Source organism: Gopherus flavomarginatus, chromosome 1 (genome assembly GCF_025201925.1).
Source record: "Gopherus flavomarginatus isolate rGopFla2 chromosome 1, rGopFla2.mat.asm, whole genome shotgun sequence".
NCBI classification, from domain to species: domain Eukaryota; kingdom Metazoa; phylum Chordata; order Testudines; family Testudinidae; genus Gopherus; species Gopherus flavomarginatus.
This window is the reverse complement of record NC_066617.1, coordinates 161265019-161291842: the sequence shown is the minus strand read 5'-3', so window position 1 is coordinate 161291842 and position 26824 is coordinate 161265019.

Genomic DNA, 26824 nt, shown 5'->3' with positions numbered 1-26824 from the left:
CACCTTCCCAACTCTCTGGGAGCCTGCCAGGCTTCTGTTACAAGTCCGGGAAGCCCGGGGGCTGCTCTGATTGGCTCTTGGCTACCCACAGCCTAGAAGCTGAGGGTAGTCGAACAGCAGCAGCTTTCACTCATACTCCTAACACTCTGCCTACATTGGGGGCTGCTATATGCAGTGGAATAGAGCCAGCTATGCAGGAAATGACTATGCTGGGGGTATTCAGAAGGAAAAGCACCCCCAAAACACGGTAGGATTACACCCACCCACCCACGGACAGGCCTCCCTGAGTTTAGCTTAGAGGTTCTGATGTTCAAGGCTCACAGTGGTCTAGCTTCAGAGCTGTGAACATTAACCCCAAGAGGATCGTGCCGCCTCAACTGAGAGCAAGGGCTTGTCCCCACACTGGCTTAATATAAGGTGTGATTTTAAACTGAGTTAGTTAAACCAGTGCAAAAGTCTGCTTAGATGTTCTTATCTCAGTTTAAGATTAGTTTATCTCAAGTAAGTCTAAATCATTTAGGACCAGGTTTTAATTAAACTGAAGTAGGAGTATCCTCACAGTCTTTTGCACTGCTTTAACTAAAGCAGAGTGTATTTACATGTAGACAGCCAGGGACCACCTGCTTTCTGTCAGCTAGCAACTACTTTCTCCCTGTGAGGGTGTTTCTGTCAGCTATTGCATCTGGAGGTGTACGAGGGAGGGAATACTACCAACTGTCAAATTTTAAAGGTGACCAGATGAGGCAGCAAGCAAACCTACTAAGACAGGGAATTGAGCAGACATTTATTATCAGTCAAATTGGTTACTGTTTTGGGGCAGTTGGCTCTGAGCCAGGTCTTGACAATCAAGTCACATGCTAATCAATAACAGTTTTATTGAGAGTGACAGGATAGAGCTAAGATGGAAAGATTCCAGAGGGAAAGGAGGGTGAATGGAGTGGAGGCGAGAGGGAAGAGAAGGGAAGCCTGGAAACAAAGTCTTCAAAAGAGTAATGAATTCTGATCGTTATGGCCATCTCCTCAGATTTTCAAGATTATACATCAGTTGGCCACATCCACCCTATTAGCATTCATTCTGTGAATGAGTCCCTGTGGGAATTGATCAGCTGAAGCCCATTACTGCTCTACAGGAGGGCTCAGACCTGGAGGAAGCAGAACAACAGGCCCTGCATGTTCCTAATCCCATGGAAAAACATGCGAGAAGGGAGCACAGACCTTGGGAGATAGACAGTCATTTCAGAGCCACCCATCTCCACTGCTGTCCCTTGTGCACATGGCAAAGGGCTAGGGGATAGATGGCCTGCAAATCCTACATATAAGTATACAGTAAACGCCAAGGAACATCCTCCCACAACTCAGACAATGTGGGATCCCTTTTGGCCTTCCCACAGGCCTTGTCCTCCTCCAGCTATGCCAACAAGGTCACTGATGGCGCCCACACAACTCCAAAGTCTCCAACAGCTGCAGAGAAGGAGTTATGGTCCCCTTTCAGGGCGATGCTGCAAGACTACGCTGCTTTTCCTTCCCCGTGCACTATTCCATCACCTTGGTCATGGCAAGAAACTGCAGAAGGTTCTCTTCCTGAGGCTTAAGTGGAGGGGAACCTATGATCCTTTAGCCATAGACACTAGTGAGACGAATTGCTTTTTTCTACAGCTGGTCAAAGCTGGTAAACTGGCCTTCCCTTACCCCTATTAAGCAAAAGGGGTTTGGCTGACTGATTTTTTTTTTAAATGCAAAGTTTCTAAATGAAATGTTTTAGTTTGAAGTTTTTTATTTTGTTTTGGTGGAGGAAACCCCACTGTCTCTTACATTTTAGATTCCTCCCCCCACCATCCTCTCTCTCTCTCTCTCTCTCTCTCTCACATACACACACACACACCCTCCCCCGAAAAATGGAGGCAAAGTAAGGGTGAGAGAAGAGGGGGGAGGGAACCACTTTCTCTTGCTTTTTTTTTTCATTTTTGTTATTTTATGTTACCTTCTCTCACTACTTAACTACCCCATTCCCACTATTTTTCTGTGGAGGAAAAAAGTGAGAGAAAAGTGAAAAACTGAGACGAAGTGGGCATTTACCCACCATTTAGAAATAAGAGATTTCAAAAATGCCCCCAAAATTGTTTCCTCCCCAAAATGTTTCATTTTGAATTAAAAAAAAAAAATCACCCAAAACAACAAAAAAAACCCCAAAAAACAAAAAAAAAAATCACAGAAGTTTGTTTTCTGTGGAATCCTACTTGTCAGCAACAACCAAAAGCTTTGCACTTAAACAGTTTTGACCAACTGTACTCTGTGCTCTTTGGTTGGTGTTACCACATCCCACCTCAGGTGCTGGAGAGAGCACAGTGTTGGAACGGGGCAAGGAGGGTGGCTCAGAACAAGGGCACTGAGATATTAGGAAAGGAGAAGGTCAGCATCAAATAACTTCCCCTAACCATTAAGTGTGAGCACATTTATGCATGAGAAAACACAGTCTGAGGCCAAGGTCCCATTGGGGTTTGCGTGTGTGGAGTGATCCCTTAACACAAGCACAGAATGCTTCCCCTTCATATCACAAAATTGCCTTGACAATTCAGAGGCCCATGGGACAGAGACAAGGGGCACTGCAGGGTAGGAAAGAGGGGCATTTGCAAAACTGTGTGGGGAGCCCAGGACTGGAATAGCAGGACAGGGTGCCCGTCAAGGGTGAAGGGCACTGGTAGAGCTGTGCAAATTTTATGCAGGAAGCCTGTCCAGCCTATAACTATAGTTTACAAGCATAATCAGCCTGTCAGTCAGTCAGTTTCATGGCCACAAACACTGTACCCTAAATTTAGTCCCCCACTCAGCAAACAGAACTCCTTCAGATGTAAACAATTACCTATAAAAGCAGACCTGTTAATGTTCCACATCTGCTTTTATCTACCAAACCCTTACCCACACAATCCTTGCACTATGAGGGTCTTTTCATTGCTAAACATGAACTCCATGAGCTTGTCCTGGGTCCCTCTTGTCCCTCTTTGAAAGCTCTTCAAGTCACCCCACGTTTAGGACCCAGTCGCACTGTAATGGTACTGACACGTAAATACAACAGCAGGCTCGTTCAGTAATGACCAGGTTCCTGCGCCAATTACACTAGAGTGGGCTGGTGATGACACCATTAGCTGTGCTCCACTCTGCTGCTATGAAGTTATAGCCATGAATCTTGCACTCTGCACTGAGATAACAGCTTTGGCTTTATTGTGCTATAGCAGGAGGTTTCAGGCAGAGTAAGAAAGCATTAACTCTGCCATGGCATCAACATGATCAGTGGAAGCCTATATTATCAAGGCCTGACATTAACGACTTGCTGTCAGAATAGCAGCTGGAACTTTGAGCAGCACAATAGCCCCCTGGATTCCCGTTGTTACATCTTTATCATTCTTCTTCCTCCCCCGACCTGCTCCTTCTCATTCCCTCCCCTCAAACCTGCTGCCTTCCCCTTTCACTTTCCATCAGCAATACTCTGGGCAAGGAGGGAGCGGTGTCTCAAGAGTCCTTTGTCAAAAAAGGACATCACCAAACTGAAGGGAGGGTTAGGTGCGATTTTGTGATGGAGTCACCCCCTCTCTGGGTGCTGCTGAACCTTCCCTACCAGAGGCCATGCATCCCTGAGGCTCCTCCTAAACATACTTTGGAAGAGCAAAAATGTTCTCTTTGGGTGCCATCTAATCCACTCCGATGGTCTGTGTTTAACTTTCCCCTTGGGGAGAACCCCCACAATTTCCTACAGGGTGATGACCCCAGCTGAACTCTCTGTGCTTCCCTAGCAAGAGGCCTGGGAGAGTTTTCGGGGCCAAAGCATAAATCTTGCCAGCAAAGTGCAGATGTAGACCACTTGGTTTGCCCAGCGGAGGTGCATCCTTGTTTAAGAGTTGTGTTGGCCGGGGGAGGAGGGGAGACATGGCAGGGGAAATAGGAGAGACAACATTTGTTCTTTAAACAGGAAAGCATATCATCAATAGATCTCCAGCCCCTCATCACTCTCAGCAGCACACACATCCCTGGAGCAAAGAGTTTATCACAAGCTATGCAGTGTGGAGGGAGAATTTTTGCAGGAGGCCTTCATTAAAAATACTGTCTTGTGTGGCTACATCTCTCACTCAGATCTTCCTTGTTGTGGATCTGCTTTTTTCCTTCCCTCTCCAACATCTCTCTTTCATTTAGTGCCACCTTCCACTCTACACACTGTTTTTTTCCCCACCACTCCCCTATCCTTGGTGCGTGTCCCTCACTTTCTCTCCCCTCCGTGGGTGCCTCCACCTTCTTTGCTATTTGTAAGGGGACTGTTATCCACTTACTAAGGCCTTGGCTACACTCACACTTTACAGCGCTGCAACGGGGGTGTGAAAAAACACCCCCCTGAGCGCTGCAAGATACAGCGCTGTAAAGTGTCAGTGTAATCAGGGCAGCAGCGCTGGGAGCGCGGCTCCCAGCGCTGCACGCTACACCCGTAAGGGATGTGGTTTACATGCAGCACTGGGAGAGCTCTCTCCCAGCGCTGCCGCTCTGACTACACTCACACATCAAAGCGCTGCCGCGGCAGCGCTCCCGCAGCGCTGCCGGGGCAGCGCTTTGAAATTCCAAATGTAGCCATACCTTCAGTGGAGATGTTTTGGTTGCTAGCTCCCAGCACTAAAAGGGGAGGGATCGAAGGCAAATCAGGACCATGAGACTGACAATCCACAGAAACAATGGAGAGAGGCCAATGCTCCAGGTCAGCCTGATTGACAGGGCGGGCAGGCTAATCAAAGAGACAGAAGGCCAGGGTGGCCTCCGTGTGAGCTGGAATTGCCTGGGTCAGACAGGGTGGGGCCGAGCTAAGGCGAGAGGAGGGGCCCAAGCTAAGCTGCTGAGAGCAGAGCTGCAACCAAAAAGCCAGAGCACAGCCCAGAAAGAGCAAACCTGCCCTGGGAGGGGAGCTGCAACAACCAGAGCCAGAGGGGCCAGACAAGCAGCCCAGGCAGCCGGTGAGAAATGAGAGAGAGACACAGAAGCAGCCTGCAGAGCAGACCTGCCCTGGGAGCGGAGCTGTAGCAACTGGAGCCAGAGAGGCCAGAGAAGCAGCTGCCCAGGGAGCTGAAGGCAGAGCAGCAGCAGCAGCCGTGCTGAGGCAGTTTGGAGCTGGAGCTGGAGCAGTCCGGAGCTGGGTGCGGTGAGCAGCTCGGGAGAGCGAGGGGGACTCTGGGCAGTGGGCCCAGCACAGGGAGACGCCTCAGCCAAGAGGCTCTGCAGGCCAGACTTGGAGGGGGATCATAACCCTGACAGAGCAGGAGTGACACTGGAGAGAAGGGTCCCTGCCACCCAGAGCCTGAGAGAGAGTGGCCAACACCAGAGCAACTGTCTGACCCGCAGCATCCCTGCAGCACAGCCAGGGCCTGAGAAGGAGGCCTGGGACCTAGAAGGAACAGACTGTGAAGTGCCCTGATGTCCAGAGACACTGTTTGTGATGGTCCCTGCCACAGAGCGGGGTGATGTGTTCTCCTTTAACCATTCCCATTTTTCCTTATTCTTTTTTAAAATTAATTGTTAATTAAATAACTTGTATTTGCTTTAGATTGTATGATGTGATCAGTGAGTCAGGGAGGTGTGCAGTGCAAAGAGAGTACCCCGGAGTGGGGACACCCTAGCCCCTGTCCTGGGTGGCCACAGCAGGGTTGGGGGTTGAGCCTCCAGGAATCCTAGGCCCAGCCTTGTTGCGGTTATGAGGACTCTGCCAGACAGGAGAGTGGAAGAGGAGTCCTCAAGGGCAGAGTGGCCTCTGGGTAAAGGAAGTGGGAGCAAGGACTCAGATCCTTTCGCTAGCCCACTTCACCGGGGTAGTGCAGAAGCCAGGAAAGTTCCCCACAAATAGCGGGACCATTCCCCCGCTTACATATTTATAATTGATTATAACACCAGCAACACATCCCAGCTCACAAGATTGACTCCTGTTGTTTCTCTGTACAGAGAAAAGGGTAGCCATGTGCTTTTACTCTGAATGGTTTTCACTTTGGATGACAGAAAAACAAAACCCAACAAGAAGGAACAAAAGTTAAGTCTCCATGCAAGAAAAGCAGTTTGAGAGTGTGTGTTAGCTTCTGTTCCCTCTGTAATAGGCAACAGTCTATCAGGTTTGATCAGCTATTTGGCTGATCACAAAATGGCAGACTGAATGGATAATCATGCAACAATAAAAAGGTGCAGTGCACACAACACCACGATATAGCTATGTACCCAGCCTTCTCTCTCTGCCCTGTACTGGACTGTCAGTGTCAAACCCTGTAACAATTTTCCAGAAAAAGTCAGCTGTCTCTTTAATATGTAGCATCCTTCTGGTCCTGCTAACAGCAGAGCCATAGAAATGTATTCCAGCAACCTTCTGAGCCCTGCGACCCGTGACTTGTGCTGAATCCTTGGGACGTGCTGTGGACTATGTCTTAATTAACAGCAGAATTAAAAGATCACTGAGAGCCAACGCAGAGAGGCACACACAGGGCAAGTGAGCATCAATGGACTGAGACAACCAGTTTCTCACATGCTCCCAGCAAAATTGAACACAGAGAAAGCTGGGATTTCAGGAGGAGGAGAGGGGCAGCAAATTAAAGTCATGCCTATGAGCCTTATTTTCCTAAGTATTGCTTTAATGAGGTGCCCCGGGTGTCTATTACCTGACCATGGCTGACTTCCCACATACACCCCACACAGCAGGCACTAACTTTCACCCACATGGCATTTGTCAAAGAAACCATCAGAGGGCATATTGAAAAAAGTGTACTGAGAGATACTAGTTTTGTTGTTGGCAAAATCATCATGAAAAAGGACTAAATCTACTTATTCATCTTGAGGATGATTGCAACTTGTTCAGGCATTTCTGAGAATACGTTCATCATCTGAAATTAATTTATTTGCCAAAGAATTTATTGTGAACTAGTGTTCTGGCTACCAGTCAGTCACAAAAACTGTTCATTTTCACTGGACTTGACTTGCTTCTTGTTATACCTAGCATGTCAGGTCACATGATATTGTTACTGGATGACAAACACTTCAAACAGGAAAATGGCAAATAAAAAAATGCACACTCAATAATTCGTGTTAAAATTCAGCATCCACAAAGGCCACCAAGCAGCAATCTGAATACGGACAAAACAACAAATAAGGCAACTCCACAATTAACAGCAAACTGAACTTTACCACTTCTAGCTGCAAAAATACTTGAGAGTCAGTCACTTTTTGTATTAATTTGACCAGCTCTGCTGGCTGGCTAGCATCAGGAATTGCAGAGGCACTAAAATGAAATTGTGGGAGAAGGATATATGGGTTTTGACAAAACTAATTCACTTTGAGGGCTAGGTCAGTCCTTGTTTTCTTTATACATATGTGCGGTCCCTGAGTGAAATCTCCTCTTTTTGTCTCTAGGATGTTTTTTTGTCTCCTGGGCTGCAGAGCTTTACAGATAGCATTTTCAAAAGCACTCAGCATCAGCCCAAACTCTGACTTCAGTGGGAAAAGAGGTAAGCCAACAGCGAGTGTTGTTGAAGATTCCACACCAACATATATTTGGACCACATCTCTCCTACTCATTTAGCAAAGTCTGAAGAGTATCAAACTGCAACTCTCTCCAATTTTTGTTGGATCTTGTCATGGTATAATTCCCCACCCTGAACCTGAACCAGCATGAATTCCTCTAATCTTAATTACCAGCTTAGAACCTGTAGCGCTGCCACCAACCAGGAATTCCAGTGCCTGGTACACTCTGGTCCCCCCAAAACCTTGCCCGGGGACCCCCAAGACCCAGTCCCTCTGGATCTTAACACAAGGAAAGTAAACCCTTTCCCTCACCGTTGCCTCTCCCAGGCTTCCCCTCCCTTGGTTACCCTGGAAGGTTACTGCAATTCAAACTCCTTGAATCTTAAAACAGAGAGGAAAATTCACTTTTCCCCCTCCTTTTCTCTCCCCCCTGCCAGACTCTCTCTGAGAGAGAAAGTAATCCTAACAGAGAGAAAATAATCTCTCTCTCCCCCTTCCCTCCTTTCTCCCCACCAATTCCCTGGTGGATCCAGACCCAGTCCCTTGGGGTCTCACCAGAATAAAAAAACAATCAGGTTCTTAAACAAGAAAAGCTTTTAAATTTTAAAATTAAATTAAAGAGAAAAAACAGTGAAAATTATCTTTGTAAATTTAAAATGGAATAGGTACAGGGTCTTTCAGCTATAGACACTGGGAATACCCTCCAGCCTAAGTATACAAGTACAAATTAAAATCCTTTCAGCAAAACACACATTTGAACTCCTTCCAGCCAAATACACATTTGCAAATAAAGAAAACAAACATAAGCCTAACTCACTTTATCTACCTAGTACTCACTATTCTGAACTTATAAGAGCCTGTATCAGAGAGATTGGAAAGAAACCTGGTTGCACGTCTGGTCCCTCTGAGCCCCCAAAGTGAACAACCACCAAAAACTAACAGCACACACAAAAACTTCCCTCCCTCAAGATTTGAAAATATCCTGTCCTCTGATTGGTCCTCTGGTCAGGCGACAGCCAGGCTCACTGATTTTGTTAACCCTTTACAGGCAAAAGAGATATGAAGTACTTCTGTTCTATTAACTCTTACTTATCTGTTTATGACAGATCCATAAACTAGATCATGGTTTAACGTATACCTCAACCAACCACTGTCAGAGAGAGTGATGTAAAACCATCATGCAGGGTTCAGGGAAGCACATATCTGAATTCAGTTAGTTGGAAAAGCTTCTGGAAGATAATGGGATTTGGCCTCAGCTGGCAAGGGATTGCTTGAAGACTGGCACATGCTTCATTCACCATTGTGCCAGAAACTGCTCCACAGATCACCAGTGGTTCATGGAGCACTGAATTAGATAGATAATTGGAATGAAAAAAAGAGTGATTAAAAAGGCTTTCAAGAGGTTGGGGTGGGGGGAAGTGATGGATAAGGAATAGTGTTAAAGTGGCCTACTCCTTGGTGTGAAGCGGATAGATTGGAGCAGTGTTGAGGAGGTGGCCTCTCCTCTCTAATGAGCAGAGAATGACTTACATGGATGGATGGAGGAGAGACATTTGCATTGTGGGAGTCTTTCTGAATGTTTGATATGGCTGGTGGGAGAAAAGGTTTCGTGGAGACAGATGACAAGCTCTGCAATTTCCACAATCAAGGTCATAACATCTATTACAGTTATTTTTATTGAAGCCAGTCTAGACATTTAAATACAGCCCCAGTTCACTTAGCTAACCAGAGATCTACAGACAAAGAGGGCAATCAGGTTATTCTTTGCATGAGAAGAACCTGTCTGGAATTCTTGAGGGGAGGGGGGAAGGGTGTCAATCAACTTTGGTCAAGATTTTCAAAAGCAGATGCCCCCCAGTAGGCTCTTAAGTCCATATTTAGGTACCAAATAAGTGAGTGAAAGGCATTTATAAGAACAGCCATACTGGGTCCAACCAATGGTCCATCTAGCCCAGTATCCTGTCTTCCAATGCCAGATGCTTCAGAGGGGATGAACAGAACATGCAATCAGGTGATCCATCCTCTGTTGCCCCATTTCCAGCTTCTGGCAAGGGACACCACCCCTGCCCATCCTGGCTAATAGCTATTGATGGACCTATCGTCCATTAACTTATCTGGGTCTTTTTTGTACCCTGTTATAATCTTGGCCTTCACAACATCCTCTGGCAAAGAGTTCCACAGGCTGACACTGTGTTCTGTGAAGTAGTACTTCCTTTTGTTTTAAACCTGCTGCCTATTAATTTCATTTGGTGACTCCTGCTTCTTGTGTTATGTAAAGGAGTAAATAACACTTCCTTATTCACTTTCTCCACACTAGTCATGTTTTTATAAACCTCTGTCATATCCCTTCTTAGTTGTCTCTTCTCCAGCTGAAAAGGCCTAGTCTTATTAATCTCTCCTCACATGGAAGCTGTTCCATACCCCTAATCAATTTTGTTGCCCCTTTCTGTGCCTTTTTTAATTCCAGTATATCTTTTTTGAGATGGGAGACAGCATCTGCATGCAGTGTTCAAGATGTGGGTGTACCATGGAGCAGCTCCTTCTGAAATTTATGGGATCCTTTGGGTGCTCATCACTTATTTAGATGCCTAAATATGGATTTAGGTGCCTAACTTTAGGAACCCAGGTTTGAAACTCTTGGCATTCTGCCACATCTCTTGGAAGGAAAGGAATAAAAAATGTGCATCTAGTAGGTATCTCTCCTGACCTCCATTACCATCTTGGGAGACGGACAGTGCACCTGGGAGGGGATGGATTGATTGGTGGTTCATAGCTGCAGCAGCTTCGGCTGCTAGGACCAGCTGGCATCGTAAAGGCCATCTCAGTCTGGCTTTTATCAGAAGGAACTGAACAAGCTTATCCGGAAGAGATGCAGAGGTTAAGAAATCCATCACATTTTTATCGTTTTTGATAAGTCATGACATGCCATCTTTCATCTTTTGGTAATGTAGTGCCTGCACGTTGGCTCACATTATTCTGTCAGCTCCACTTTCACTCCCTCCTCCCCTGCACTATTTGGCCTGTTGCTACTAAAAATTATAAAGATTCATGTCTGCAAAGGAGAGATGGGCGCCAGAGAGAAAAATACTAATAGACTCATGACTATCAGACACATGATGACCATGCCCATCACCTCCTTCTGTTGCAGCCATAGGTGTTTCTGTTCAGTGAGGTTCATTTCTGATTCTGGAAAGCAGGAGAAACTAGTTGAAGATTAGGGAGAACTTCCAATCTTCAGGACATTTTCAGCACAACACAACCTCCTCTGTGGATCCAGGATCCAGACTACACACCATCAGACCTACAGGGCCATTATCTTAACACTAAGTGGATTTATCCTATATTACCAGAATCTGCAGGAAGGGTCTGGTAGCATTAGCAGGATGGGTGAGATTGGGTTAGTTCTTAAACTTTGCCTGTCCTTGCTGGTACCTCCCTGTTTGAAAATGACTGGTAATTCTCCTTTTGGGCAGATCTAGAGCGAACTCTTGGATTTAAAAAAAAAAAATCTAGGAAAGTTGAGAAAGGGAAATTGTTGAAGCGAGAGGGGATGTTTGCCCTCTGAATCAGTAGTGTACTGAAGCCCCGTTGATGTGTAAGGTAAGAGCCATTGTGCTGCTGGAGGTGTTGTCTTTCCAATAAGATTTCAGTTCTTGATTACTTGTGGTCATGGCAGATCCCCTGGAACTTTTAGAATCTGATAATGCCCCAGCAGTTATTTGGATAATTATTGTATATTCTGCCATCTTAAAATCCCCCCTCCAATTTAACTTAGATACAGTTTCCTTCACTTCTTGGGCTAAAATTACTGCTTAGCTTTCTTATCTGCTGTTAAACAGCTGCTGTGTTTTATCCCAAAGCTGGCTCTAATCTGGTGATGGGAGAACGGACTCTTGGCTGCAAGAGAGCTTGATGTCATTTGGGATGAACCCTCCCCCCCTCCCGATTTAATCAGGAATATATAGTACAAGTCATGGATTGATCACAGGGCTGTGGATTTTTGCTTACTGCCCAGTGACCTGTCCATGACTTTTACTAAAAATACTTATGACTAAAACATTGCCTTAATGATCATCACCACCACCACCTCCATTCGGCTGCTGAAGAATCCGGTTTAAAAACAGGAAAGTTCAGAGACCACTGCTTATCATGCTAACCAGTACTGTCTCATTGTTTCCTAGGCTTCTCCCATTGGCCTGCCTGTCTCCATGTTGTCTCTTCTCTTATATAGAGGTGCTGGAACTAGGAGTGCTAGCAGTGTCACTGGCTTGAGGTGGTTTCCATCATATACAGGGTATGCAGTTGGGTTCAGTGGTTCTCAGCACCCCACCTATACAAATTGTTCCAGCATTGCCGCTCTTATACCAAGACCAGGAGCTCTTTAGAGCAGGGATCAACTTTTTGTTCTGTGTTTTTACAGTGCCAAGCGTTAGTATATAGACTTGTTTTTCAGCCAAAGATAGAGTATCAAAAGTCAAATCCCAAATTCTTGTATTATTACTAATATGTATGAAGAACAAAAAAGACAATGTGTTGCATTTCCCACAACCAGATGGGGCTTTTAGTACAATGAGAAAAGAGAAGGGATAAGAAGGAACGAAAGCTGTTACAGAGTATGGTGGGAGTAGACTATACGAGCATGCACTGGAAGGCTGCCTGGCTCTTCTCTCAAGCCAAGATCAAGCAACCAGTCAGGATGGACAAGGGGGGATGGGGGAGAGGAATAAGAAATACTAAAAGCCTGGCCTTGGCCAGAGCATAACCTTACTCCTTATCCCTCCCACAGGATACAAGAGAGATGGGACAAAGACCCCAGACTCACGACCGTCCAAAATGGAACACGACCATAAGTTGTAAGGGGTGTCACTAGGGCGTGCACTGCGGGTACATTCAGGCCCGCTAAGGAGGAGGGAATGGGGCCACAGGCAAAGCTCTGCAGCATCAGAGCTGGGAATGGAACATTGGGAAACAGACTCTGCCAGCGTGTAAAGCAATGAATATGCTTGCTCAGAACTAACCCCAATAAACATTGCATTGCCTGCACTTCGTACTTCTGTCCTTCTGCTTTCTGTCTGCGTGACAAGAACATGTGGAGGGGGTGAAGGGAAAACCCTCTAACACTTAGCATAATGGGATCCTGGCCCATGACTGGGGTTACTAAGTGCTACCACAAAACAAACAAAAACAAACAAAGCTCTCTGAGAACTGAGGATGTGGAGTGGGGACCTGAACCGGAGGATAAATATCAACTGTAAGGTCATCCCCTGCCCTATTTATAGGATGAGGAAGAGAAAGAGGCTGACAAATTGTGGAGACTGGGGAGGGGGGGCTTGACGAAGAAGTGTAGTGATGCTATGTGGGGGCAGGGGTGCATGGTGATGAGCAGGAGAGGGAAGGCCGCTCCCATGGAACAGCCTGTCATGTAAACAAGTTGTCCCTTTGACGTGCTCCCCTCCAGGGCACCAAAGCATGAAGTGGGAGACGTATTTCAAGCTGAACAGGTGATTTGTAGGTGCTAAGTGTTCATAAAAACACGATTAAAGAGCTTTCCCACAACAGGGTAGTAAATCATTCCCCACCTGCAGAGCCGAGTGCCACACGGGCAAGACTGCTCCTCCAACCCTGATTAAATAAAAGGATGGCTCAGTGAGACTGGGCTAAAGTTAGCTGACAGCTCCTGAGTGAACTGCTGCTGCTGATGGCTAATTTTCTCCCCAGGGAACCTATGTAAAGGTTTGTAATTAAAAGTGGTAGGAGGCAATCAAACCTATGAAGAGCCAGCATCATCTATCCGCCTTCTCCAACAGCATTCCCTCCTCAGCCTGCAGGTCAAAGTGAGACCCTTCTGAAGGGCTGTGGTTACCGTAAGGCGGCTCCATGGCTAGAAATGCTGGCCATGGTCCTTTTCCTGTGTGCAAAGGAAAGAGAATACATCCAACCTCATCTTGGCAACTACAGAATGCCAAACAGGTTGGGATCATTGTCACAAATCTTTATCAGAAGCTAGACCAGTTTGAGGTTTGCAGAATGGGTGATAGAAGCCAGGAGACCTGTCTCCCAGTCCCTTCCCCTTAATCACACAGATGCTAAGGTTAGGAAAATAGGTTGTATTTTGAACATGACCTATTTTACTAGTCTAGACAAGACCCAAAATAAATTAATGTAAAGGAAATTTAATGAGACTATCAGATTTTTAGAGGGTTTTCCTATGCTGTATTATTCACTCTTTGGATTATTAGAGCAGAGAAAGTTAAAGATCTAAAGTTACTTATAACAACCCATTGCACTTTGTTCTAGGGCCTTTTTTCTTTTTCTATAATGTTTCACAGTTTGGGCAGTGAAATTAGATTGGTCATTTTCTTTCACTTTCTGGTTCTCCTGCACTACTGCAGTGTGGTCATATCTGGGCTTGCAGCAATCAAAAGGTATTGTTTAAAACTAAGCAACAAAATAATTTTAATTGAAGTAAAAAAAAATCTGCAAATATTTCTATTCATGTTACCTTCTGTAAGTTATACCACAAACACACTATACCCAAAATAAGCCAACAACAATAAAACCCTAAACTTTGGCCTTCTGCTACCTGACAGTATCTAGTATTTTAGTTTGAAGATTTAAAAGTTGTTTTAAATATATTTTGAGTATCTCTTCACCTGCTTCCAGTCCCAAAATAAAATGGAGAAGTGCTCTAAATCCCAGATCGTGTAAACAGAATTTCCAGATCTTTGAAGTTAGTCCATCGCTAGCACGGTAGAGAAATGCTTTCATTTCACTGTCTGATATTTTAGCCAGGGAGTTTACTGGCAGGAATACTAACGGAAACAATGAATTTTAAGCAAAATGTCAGAAAATTCATGGAGAATTTTGAATTCAAAATACCAGCATTGGCCCAGACAAATGCTCATCCAAGCCGGGAACAGAAACAAAGCATGCTGCCTCTCTAGCACTCTCAGTTCTTGTCAGGATTGCAGAGATTAGGGTGGGGAGTTTATTTATTATGATAGTGGGAGTTGGTACAGACTCCTATACTCAGGTTGCCTTAGGCCTGATCTACATTTAAAAGTTTTGCTGGCATAACTATGTCTGTTAAGAGTGTGGGAATAAACAAACACTCCTTAACTGACAGTTATGCCAACAAAAGCCCTAGCGTAGAAGCAGTTATATCAGTTAAAAAAGAAAAAAAATAATAGTCCTTTGTCCAGTATAGTTTATTTCCTTCAAGGAACTGGTATAAGCTATGTCAGCAAAAACACTATGATGGTATAAGCTGTGTTTCCACTCAGAGTTTGCTGGTATAAGCTAGACTGGCAAATCTTTCTGGTGTAGACAAGGACTATCGCTTTCCATTATAAAGGATTCTTGTGACCTTTTTATTGACAAGCTCTCACACCTGTACAGTTTCCAGCAGGCCTTTGATACTCTGGCAGGGGAAATACCCTGAGGCTAGGGAACTGCCTTTTCTTTGTCCCAGAAAATTCCATTCAGCTTTGGCAGAGATGTTGGGTGACCAGATCACAGCACTAGAATATCGGGACACACTGGGCAGGGCCACCCAGAGGATTCAAGGGGCCTGGGGCAAAACAATTTTGGGGGCCCCTTCCATTAAAAAAAATTGCAATACTATACAATACTATAGTCTCCTGGGGGCCCCTGTGGGGCCCGGGGCAAATTGCCCCACTGACTTCTCCCCCACAGGCGGCCCTGGGAAAAATAGACCTTCCGCATCTTGGCACAAACCCAGTTTTTAGAAAACTTCTTTACAAGGTATCACTGGTTCTCAGCATCAGCTAGTGCTAAAAGGCACTAAAGATCATTAAAAGGGTTGGACAAATATTTTCCATCAAAACTTTTTCTGGATCGAAAACTAGGGGTTTTTAAAAAGCAGAAAAAAAAAAGTCACAGAAAAGGTCAGCTTTCCTTGAAAATTTGTTTTTTTTTTTTTTAATTGAAAAGCTGAAATTAGTCTGTCAAAACCTGAATAAGGTTTGGGGTTTCACAAGTGTGTGGCAAAATATTTGCTGTGTTTGATTGTTTAAAGAAACAAAAAAAATTCTGCTTAAAAAAATCCAAAAAACTTTTGAACCACCTCAGCTTGTGACCAAACGCCTGAGCCCATCCAGTCAGAGATTTTTCCAGGTTTCTGATACTCTGCTGGCTTCCTTAACTGTCTCCATAACTTTGGGTTCATTTAGGTTAGAATATAAGAACAACCATAGTGGGTCAAACCAAAAGGCCCATCCAGCCCAGTATCCTGTCTACCGACAATGGTCAATGTCAAGTGCCCCAGAGGGAATGAACCTAACAGGTAATGATCAAGTGGATCTCTCTCCTGCCATCCATCTCCACCCTCTGACAAACAGAGGCTAGGGACACCATTCCTTACCCATCCTGGCTAATAGCCATTAATGGACTTAACCTCCATGAATGTATCTGTTTCCTAGAGACTGGCTCCATGGGGTCCCTCACAAATTGGAGACGGTTACTGTGGGTTTGTCTTTAGTATAGCTTATGTACATACTCCACAAACTGAGCATTTGAGCTTGTTCCAGAATCTGGGATGAGCCTATGTTGTGAAAACTGAAATGCTCAAAATAGCACATGCATGTGAATGGACACAGGGTGCTAAAATTAAATTAACCCAGAGGTCCTCAAACTGGGGGTTGGGACCCTTCAGGGGGTCACGAGGTTATTACTGGGGGTCATGAGCTGTCAGCCTCCACCTCAAATCCCGCTTTGCCTCCAGCATTTATAATAGTAGCATTACATATATAAAAAATGTTTTTAATTTAAAAGGCGGGGGGGGGGTCGCACTCAGAGGTTTGCTATGTGCTCACCAGTACAAAAGTTTGAGAACCACTGAATTAACCCCTCTGGAGCCTCAGGGAATGCAGGGGAGGGGGGGCTCCCTTGGTAGGGTTGGGAAGGAGGTAGGTGGTGTAGGATATTGCTCATCTTATGTGATCCCTCCTCTAGTGGCTAATTTTAAATGAAGCTACCCTCCCCTGACATGAATCTCCCTATGGCACTGAAATTAAATATAGACTATAATTTGGCATTTGAGAAGTGAAAGGGACAGTAGCCCTAATGGAAAAAGCTAACAACTTGGCTCTTCTGCAAGCCTCAAACTGCTGAATGAGCTTTAGGGTAGAGAAGGCTGTGCCTCCCAAACAGTCTGGCCCTGCCCCCTATTCGACCCCCACCCACTTCCTGCCCCTCTGACTGCCCGCCCCCTCAAGAATCCCTGACCCATCCTGCTCCTTGTCCCCTCACCGTCCCTCAGAGACACACCCCCACCACCCCGCAACCTGTCCTCTGACTGCCCCGACGCCTATCCACTACCCCGGAATGCCCACGATCCAACTCCCCCAATTGCCGGTCCCCTGACCACCCCCCAACCTCTACTCCCTCCCTGTCCCCTGACTGTCCTTGGGACTCCCTGCCCCTTACCTCCAGCTCCCTCCTCACCCGGAGCCTCAGTGCATCCAGGAGCATCCCTTAACAGCTGCAGCGTGGCTCCAGCAGGGCCTGACCTCCTCCCCACTCAGAGCTGCATGGTAAGGGGCCAGGGCTGCGAGCTCCAGGCTGAGTGGAGGGAGCTCAGGCCCCACCAGAGCCATGCTACAGCTGTCCAGGGATGCTCCCGGATGCGCTGAGGCTCTGCGCGAAGGGCAGGGGCGGAACCTCAGCCATTCTCGTGGAGGCTCCTGCTCCCCACTCTGGGCGGCCCTGACATTAGGGTACTGTCAGCCCAGCCCATAGTTCACCTCCACTCTGCCCCAGTTCCCGCCCCCTCCCTCTGGGCCACCCCACCACACCCTTCCTAATCCCCTAGCCCCCTGCTGGCTTGTTGCATCCCTCCTCAGTCTCCCACACACTACTTACCTCTTCACTCCACCTGCCTGCTGCTCACTCGCCGCTTCACCCCGCCTGCCTGCTGCTCACTCGCCGCTTCACCCTCCCTGCCTGCCACTCAGCCCTACGGCGCTGCCTTCCCCTCTGCTGGATGGGTGCTCCCCCACCCCGCGCCTCTTCCTGCCAAAGCATCCGCCCTCACTCTGCCCCCATTCCACCCCCTTCCCCCAAGTCCCCACCCTGCCTCTTCTCCATCTCCTCCTCGCTCCCTCCTGGAAAGCGTTAAACATTGCCAAACCGCTGTTAGGTGGCAGGAAGTGCTGGGAGGTGGGGACGAGCGGGGACATTGTGCGCTGGGGGAAGCAGGTGAGGAGGAGGGGGGAGCTTGGCTGAAATTTTTCTTCTGGGTGCTCCAGCCCTGGAGTTGGCACCTCCCTCCTGCTCGCCTCCTTACCTCAATAATCGGGACAAATGGGTCCCAATCGTACGTTGATCGGGACGCGGGACAAACTATCAGGACAGTCCCAATTTTATCAGGACATCTGGTCACCCTACTGAGATGTCAGCTGTTAAAAATGGTCATTTCCCTGCTCTCACTTACGTTCTCTGGGAAACACTGGCAGCCCACCAAAATAGTAACTGAACACACTAACATTCTATGGCTGGGCTTATGGTATCATCAAAGCATCTGAGCTACTATAGTAGCTGTGAGAGGGGAGAAAGAAGAAGAGAAGAGAGCTGGGCTGGGCTGGACTCCCCTTGACCCCAGCTTAAGACCTCAGAGGTCAATGCCCCCTTCTAGGGGACATGACATGGGGCAGGGACTCACTTTACCCAATCCACAAGGCTCTGTATATAGCAACCATTCCCCCCGTCCAACTCAGAGCACCATACATGGCTGGAGCATCCCCAGTTCCCATGCATGATGAGGGGAAGAGAAAAATTATAGTGGTCCTGGCTTCCCTGCACTGACCAGTCACCAGATCCAGTGGTCCATTTCCGAGACAACAGCTTTCTACTGCTTCTCCTAGTCCTGTAGCTCAAGTGTTACACTGCTGAAAGTTAATGGCTCAAGGTCTCTGATGATGATGCAGGATGGTGGAAACATTACAGCTGCACATAATGCAATTTGTCCTCATCTTCCCTCCCCACCATTTAAAATAAACAACACACACAAACAGCTTAGCATGTTTTTTTTTTTTTAAATCAGTTGCAAAGTTCAGCACTCAAAATTAAGAAATGCCAGAGAGTTAGTTACCCATGTAACTTTGATTGGGCCCCTGTTGTGCATGCATCAGGGCACAATCTCTACTTATGTGATCACTTAATGCTTTTTCTACAGGACCCCTGCCTCTTCAGCACACAGGATGCATGGACAATTAAGGCTGTATGGGCAACTGTAAAACTGTCACTTCCTAATTTCAGAGTGCTTGATTCTGCAATCAAATGTTCTTTTAATACATTTTTTTAAAAAGTGTCATTTAACATTGATATTTCAGTAGCACCTAGAAGGCCCCGTTTATTTGATTGAGACCCTAGTTTGTTTGATCTGTTACCAATGTACTGAGCTAGAGGTATATAGAGATGGTCCAAGTCATAGAATCATACAATACCAGGGTTGGAAGGGACCTCAGGAGGTCATCTAGTCCAACTCCCTGCTCAAAGCAGGACCAATCCTCAACTAAATTAGAGTTTGAATCTAAGTGGCAGAGTTTGAATCTAAAATTGGATTTGAATGGTAACATTTCCAAAGACTGGGTGTGTTTGTTGTGAGCCAAATCCAGAGATGAATTTGAGCCTTGAAGTTAGAATCTGGAGTTCAGGGGTGGTTCTGATCTTGTATTTCAGTTCCAATCCATCTCTAAGTTCCCAGTGTGCCTAAATATTTTAAGACACGGAAGTCTTGGCATCCTGGTTGAGTATGGAGCAATGATTCATGTTGATTCTTCTTGTTCCTGAACTGGTTCACATGTCCTTAAGGCTAACTCAAAAACAACATCAAATAAAAAGCATGGAAGTGAGTGAAATAAGCATCTGGGGGAGCTAAAGACCACAATGTCTCAAGTGGCTGGCTTTTCTAAAACTTCTCTCCCCCTGGGGAAACAATATTCAAACTACTTAATTCAGACATTGAAAAAAAGCAGTAAAGTCAGCTGCTGCTCCACACTCCCTGGCATCTTCTCATGTCTATGCTCTGCTGTGGCGTATCAAGAGCAGAACTGGGAGGACTAATTGGTTTTCCTCTCCTCAGGATCTGCTGTGCTCTAGCAGCACAGGCCTTCCTCATGCTCCCAAAATGATTGCATCTCTCCTTTCCTCGTGCAAGTAGTGAGCAATATGGCATTCCCACATCTTCCATGCCAGCTTCTCCTAACACTGCTCCACCAACAAAGCCCTGAGCTAGGTATCATGCTCTCTTCAAGGCAAGAGAAAAAAATCAGTCATTATGTCTATTCAGCCCTCGTCTCCTACACCTATCCACATCACCAAGCACCCACTGGGAAACAACCCTCTTTAGGAAAGTAGAGGGACATATCTTGCTCCTCATGTTTAAGCAGCACTGGGCTTTGCCCTGATGCCCTCACTCCTCACCCACACCTCTTTACCAAAAAGAAACAAAGCACATGGCTTGGAAATGGAATAATTTGAAATCAATAGGAGTTAGGCAACTAAATATTTTTGAGGATCTGTGCCTTAGCTGTCATTTAATCCTGTGTAATGAGATTGAAACACTCTCCCAAGGGGTTCAAGTGAGGATATATCTGCATTGCAATTGAAGACCCGTGGCTGGCTTGTGTCAGTTGACTTGGGCTCATAGGGCTCAGGTTGTGGGGCTATAAAATTGCACTGTAGTCATTTTGACTTGGGCTGGAGCCCAGGCTTTGGGACCCCGTGAGGGAAGAGGTATGTATGGCTTGAAAGCTTGTCTACTGGACCAACACCCCTTAGGGAGATAAACGATATTACCTCATCCACCTTGTCAGTGTACACAGATGTTGTTCCGGGACACAAAAGTTTGTGGTTTACCACAGGGAGACCCCTGGAACAAATCTCTGTGTAGTGTCTAGACTAGCATTTGCAAGCATGTCAGACTAAGTTAATTGGCCATCATTTAACTTGAGTTAAAACAAGAGCAGAAATGTAGTCTAGCTATGCCCACAAAGGACAGTGAAAAGGTATGGCCAAGACATCTTTATGACAAGGGGATAGCTCAGATACAGAATCTCTGAAACAAAGATACCGCACCAACAAAATTCTAGTTCTACTGGGGACCAGTCTTGGCCCACTTAAGTCAATTGCTGTACTTCCAGTGACTTCACTAGCGCAAGATCAAACCCTTGGAGAGCCGTACTAGTTCAAGATGCAGTCTGCTGAGAAACACATACCCACTCACCCTACGAGGAAACATCCCCCAGTGGTTAGGGCATAATTCTAGGATTCATGAAACGTGGGCTCAATTCCCTGGCTCTGACACACAGTTCCTCTGTAACCTGGAGCAAGTCACTTCAGTCTCTGTTCAGTGGAGATAACAGCACTGCCCTAGCTCATAGGGTGTTGCATGGATTAACTATTGTGAGGTGCTCAGATACGGCCATGATGGGGACCATCCAGATACCAAGGATATATTGCTAGAAAATGACTACATAAACTCAGATCCCTTTATTGTTTCTGATCTTTTCCCCCGTGCACACAAACCAGTTCTCCGGTCTCGCTCTCTGGCCCCCACCTGCCTGCCACACCAAACTAGCCAGCTGCTGCAGCCAAGTGTGACAAGAACACCACAGCCCCGCTCAGTTCCCTGCATCTTCTCCCTCCACCCCGATTTATGCAGCACTGCAACATTATTTATCAACGGCTCCATAATTAATCGGACACAGACCTTGGCAACATTAAATGAGGAGCCTAGCTCAAGTGCTCTCATAGCCACCTCCTGGCCCTGCAGCTCCATGCTTTCTTACACACCACAGTTCTGCAGCCTGTATTCAGTTTCTCCTTCTAACGGCAACCAAGGGGCTTTTGAAATGATCTCATCTCACCAGGACAGCAGGAACTCTTCCTGCCAGACTGGTGGGAAGAGAAGAATTAGCATCCAGGTAAATACCAGCTCCCTGCCAGTCAGCCCACTTGGCCACCTGGCTAAAGGGCTGCAGCTGTTCCTCAATTAACAGCCTCAGCTTTCCTGTCCCTGGCATCCTCCACAATAACAAACACTCACTCTGTTCACCTTTCCCTCCTTCCCCCATTGCCCACACCCCTTTTTCCTCCCTTCATCTCCATGCACTGCTTTTCTATATCTGCTCTGTAGGTCAGTCTCTCTTTTACTCAATATTCTGCTCTCTCTTTCTGACACCAAAACACTAGGTGCAAATAAATTGTGCAGTACTGAATTCTTAAACATGGCTGTAGGAGGAACCTAGAATCCAGAGTCCTCAGATCCTAACCTGCCAATAGGCTTTCAGCTTCACATTGAATTAATATACAAGCCTCAGGAGACCTGGGTTCTATTCCTAACTCTGCCATGCACTTGCTATGTGACCACATGCAAGTCATGTCAAAGGCACTGTGACTCAGTTTCCCTACTTGTAAAATGGGGGCAAGGATATTGACCTGTACCACAAGAGTATTTTGAGGACAAATCGGTGAATGCATGAGAGATGTTCAGACATTGGTACAGTGACAAGAGCCCTAGAGGAGAATCTACCATTAAAAATCAGTTTTTATCTCAACACACATTACTATCAGCACATCCCTACCTCTTCCAGTCTAGAAGATGTGGGCCTGTGACAGTAGGAAACTGGGAGCTTGAGACTAGCTTCACTCACGCCCTTTTCATTCTGGGCTGTCTTCCCCCACTCCCCAAGCATATTCCCTATTTCCCTTTGGCAAACTCCCATTTCTCTCAATATTGACTGCTGCTTGGTGCGGTCAGCCCTTCCTGACTCACTGGTAAGCTGAGCAAGAGCCCGTTCTTCCCCAAATCAATCTCACCCACAGAGCAGTCACCATGAGGAGCCATCAGAGTAATCTCAAAATCTGACCCTGGGCAATTTGGTTCATATCAGTACCCACAGGTTCAAATGCTTTGTGGAGCTATCGTGTCTGAGCTATCCAGACCTAAGGGGCCTGCCAAATGACCCTGGAAACCTCAGCAGTAGCGAACATCTAATGAGTTGCCCCAGCCGTTCTCCCCTGATTGCGTCTTATGAAAACAGCCTCCTTCATAGTAACATTGCACTGCTCTTTCCTACCCCAGCAGGAACCAAGAAGCTAAGAAACAAAACATGACAGATAACGTAGGGTGAGGAGGATTCACTTGGCATTGCTGAAGGTTGAGATCTGGGTAAGGCTTTTACCACAGATTTTATTTTCTCCAAACTGATTCACCCATCTGTAGCCATGAGCACATTAGACTTGAATCTGCACCAGGAGCTAAGAACTGATTACATTGCATTAAAATGAACATATACACCTGTCCCCTGGGAGGCCTCCCTTGAAAGCTAAAGGCTTGTCTACACATGGAAATTTACCAGAACAGCTATTCTGGAGTCCGTGTCTACACAGGAGCTTATACTGAAATAGCTATTCTGGAATAACTATCCTAGAACAGCTAGTCCAATACATTTCCAAACATAGAGGAGAATATATACTGTCCCCATATAGAATGGCTAGACAGAACCTTCAGCTTCCTTCCAGGTGAGATCAGTAGCTGGGGGCAAGATGAGGGCAGTGCTGAGAGTTAGCAGTTGTGCAGATTAGAGATTTTTGCACTGGTGTAGACAGATAACTATGTAGCTACGCTGATGCATGTGCCTCACATAGACACAGACACTCTGCTATGGTAAGGGCTTGCATCAGAGATGAAGTGCAGATTTGGGGAGCTGGAAAGACAGACTTCAGGAAAGCTAAGCCAGGACAGAACTGGGCCCATATTGTTCACCAAGGCATTCAGTGCTGAGAATGCGTTCTCTTTATTTTTTCCTTCAAATAGGGATGAAGGTAACAACAACAAAAAAAAGTGTAGAAGTAGAGGGACAATAAGAAAATAAGGGGCAAATAGTCAAAAAAAGCACAAAAAGTGGAAATGACTACAAAGGGGAGAAAAAGGACAAGGAAAATGGAAATTTGATGATGAAAGATAAAGTAGAAGAAAAACAGGGAAAGAAGAGAGAAGATGAGAAAGATGTAGAAAGCTCTGCCCTTTGGATTCAAATAAAGACAACTACATCTCTGGGGCACACCAATGACATGAAGTTTCTCCCTCAAATGGATTTCCAGACACCATCTCTAACTTGCTTCCTTCGGTGTAAGGCACGTGGCTGCTGGAATAACTTCAGCAAGCATAAGCAATGCCAGCACAGCCTCCTTGCAGGTACCCATCCTCCTGCGTAACTCTCATTGTCTCATAGGAGAGGGCAGAAACAGCAGCAACACACTCTAACATTGTTCAGAGAGATACTGAGAAATATAGATTAAGCCTGAGGGTCTCAGGTGGTGGGAGCATTATCCAAAACCGAACTAATTATTTGGTGGATTGAGGCCGCTGGCTGGGTCTGCGGAGCTAGCAGATGGACAGAAATGCATTAGAGCCCTCTTTCAGGGTGGGCTGCATAACGTGAACATCTGTCAGCTACAAACAGAAATATGTTCCAGGCCCACTTGGTCCCAAAAGTGTAAGCATCACACCCTGCCTGTATCTAACTTGTAGAAACCAAACCTGCCTTGAAAACTTTTTCCCTATGCCAAAAGCAAATGCCTAGGATTTGAATGAACACAGAAGGGTGGAACTAGCTGGTTGACTCAGTTGGTGGGGTTAGGTAGTGGCTTACAGAACCTTTCATTACTAGGTCATGGGTTTGAAAGTCATTATCTGGCAGCTTCTGCGTGAAGCGAGTTTTGTGGGTTTCAGTCAGCTGTTGTCATCCCAAAAAACTCACTAGTGGCACTACAGAACAAGGAGTAATGGTCTCAAGTTGTAGTAGGGGAGGTTCTGGTTGAATATTAGGAAGAACTTTTTCACTAGGAGCGTGGTGAAGCACTGGACTGGGTTACCTACGGAGGTGGGGAATCTCCTTCCTTAGAGAGTTTTAAGGTCAGGCTTGACAAAGCTCTGGCTGGGATGATTTAGTTGGGGGTTGGTCCTGCTTTGAGCAGGAGTTGGACTAGATGACCTCCTGAGGTCCCTTCCAACCCCGATATTCTTTGATTCTATGATTTAATGTAGGGAGGGATGAACAGATTCTGGCAAACTAGAATTAGAGCAACAGCAAAGCAAGTTGGCATGAAGGGAGAGACTCCCACATAACAAGTCCTGGGGAGGGAGTTGTCAGAGAAAATTCTGAGTCTTTCAACAAAGTAAAGTAAACAACCCTGGACACACATGTCCTGGTAGAAGTTTGCGATGCCCATTAGTGAAGCAAATCTTCCTCATAGCCCTGTAAGCAGGGCTTCAAATATTCCCAGTGGGGCAGATTCTGCAACCGTTATGTGACAAACACATGGCTACTTGTATAGTAACAGATTCTCAGTGAGGAATCTCACGTGGCTTCCAACAGCGTACACAGAGGCCTCTACCACTTGAGCTAATGGAGTTCTCTCTTTTACTATAAGTAGCAGGCTGTTATAGTGACAGGGGACAACCACTCAAGTGAGACCAAGATCACACGCACTACACTGGTATGTTATACTCGCTCAGGCACTCGCTCTTGAAGTCAAGAGTTTTACCTGAGTGGGAACTGCAGAATTTGGCTCAGCATCAGGGAGAATCCAGTACAAATGAGCTCCCTTCTCACACATACCTGATGGGTACAGGAGCAACAATATGCTACATCAGCTGCTGACACTATTCAAGGAACACAGGGTTTTAAACTCAGTTGGCTCTTCCAATAATTAATAAGGAGAGGACTATCTTCTCCTTGTAAGAGCCTGGGTCACTGGGCTAGATGGGGAGGTAGGCAGAGGGAGTTTATCTGGTTTGGTACGCACACAAGTGGCCGTTGCAAGCCCTTGCAGCAACTTGCATTCCGTTTTCAGCACCTCCCATCACCTAGCTGTCCCCCGGCTCACGGTGCGTCTCCTTCTCCCTGAATTCCAGGGACAGACATTTCCCCAGATGGCCCAGACACATCACAAACTTTTAGCGGCCCAAACGACAAGGCAGAAAGACTGTCTGAAAGTGACGAATGGAATTAGCCTGGTGTTATGCAGGGCAGCAGCCAGAGCCGGCACTGCTATTTACAAGGGGCTTGGCTTGCAAATAGCACATCTCCCCACATCCCATGGGCCTTCTGTCTAGCAAAGGACGAAGTGTTACAGCGAAGGTGGGTAATTAATCTGCCATCGCACCACCTGTCTGTACTCCCTCCCTGCCACGAGCTACATGCTGAAGGCTGAGCGGAGCTTAGTGCTGCCACCTATTGGCGATTGTCTTGCCTTGCTGGAAGTTTAAACAGGTCATAGACTCATAGACTTTAGGGTCAGAAGGGACCAGTGTGATCATCTAGTCTGACCTCCTGCACAAAGCAGGCCACAGAACCCTACCCATCCACTTCTATAACAAACCCCTAACCTATATCCGAGTTATTGAAGTCTTCAAATTGTGGTCTGAAGACCTCAAGCTTCAGAGAATCCACCAGCAAGTGACCCGTGCTGTTATAAACAGATAGCTAAGGGTCAACGCCTCTTTCACCTGGAAAGGAGCAACCCGAAACACCCGACCAGAGGCCCAACCAGGAAACAAGTCATGGTGATGCTGAGCCAGATTGAGTAACCCCCACCCAGTGCAATGGCTCCATGGAGAGAAAAAAGAAAAAGAAAAGAAAAAAGAAATGCAGACATTATCAGCCCTGAAGTCAGTTCAGAGCTCTGTGCCCATAGTGTAAGCCAGCTTTGTAGAGCACCAGAGGAGTAGGTGAAATTAACTGTGTGAGATATTTGTGGATTAATGGTAACTTTCCACTGGGGCAAAGGGGCATTCCTCTCACTGTGAGTTGTAACACATATTGAGATATATGGCAGGAAGTGTGTGAGGTTTCCATGTAAATCTACTTCCTACCTTGAAGCTCAACAGGTCAGGATAGAGGTGGGTATTGAGAGCAGGACTGGAATAACGGTGTTGGGGGGGGGGAGAAAAGAGGTCAGGAGTGAGGGGCACAGGCAGAGTTGTGCACAAGTTGTTTGCACAGCCCCTGCCTGCAGCCACTGATATAAGTCCCTCACTTTAGTAAACATCAAAACCCTGCCCTAACAGAGCAGCTAAAAAGAAAGCCATCCTTTGTTCTTTAAAGCTGACCTTTCCCCTTTCCCAGCACAGTTAGATCCCTTACAAGATTTGGTATGTTCAAGAGATTTAAAAAAAAAAATTTTTTTTTTTTTTTTTACAAACACGCTCTGCATCGCTGCTTCCACTAATCGTACTGACAGTGGCGATCAATGCCTTTAAAGGAGA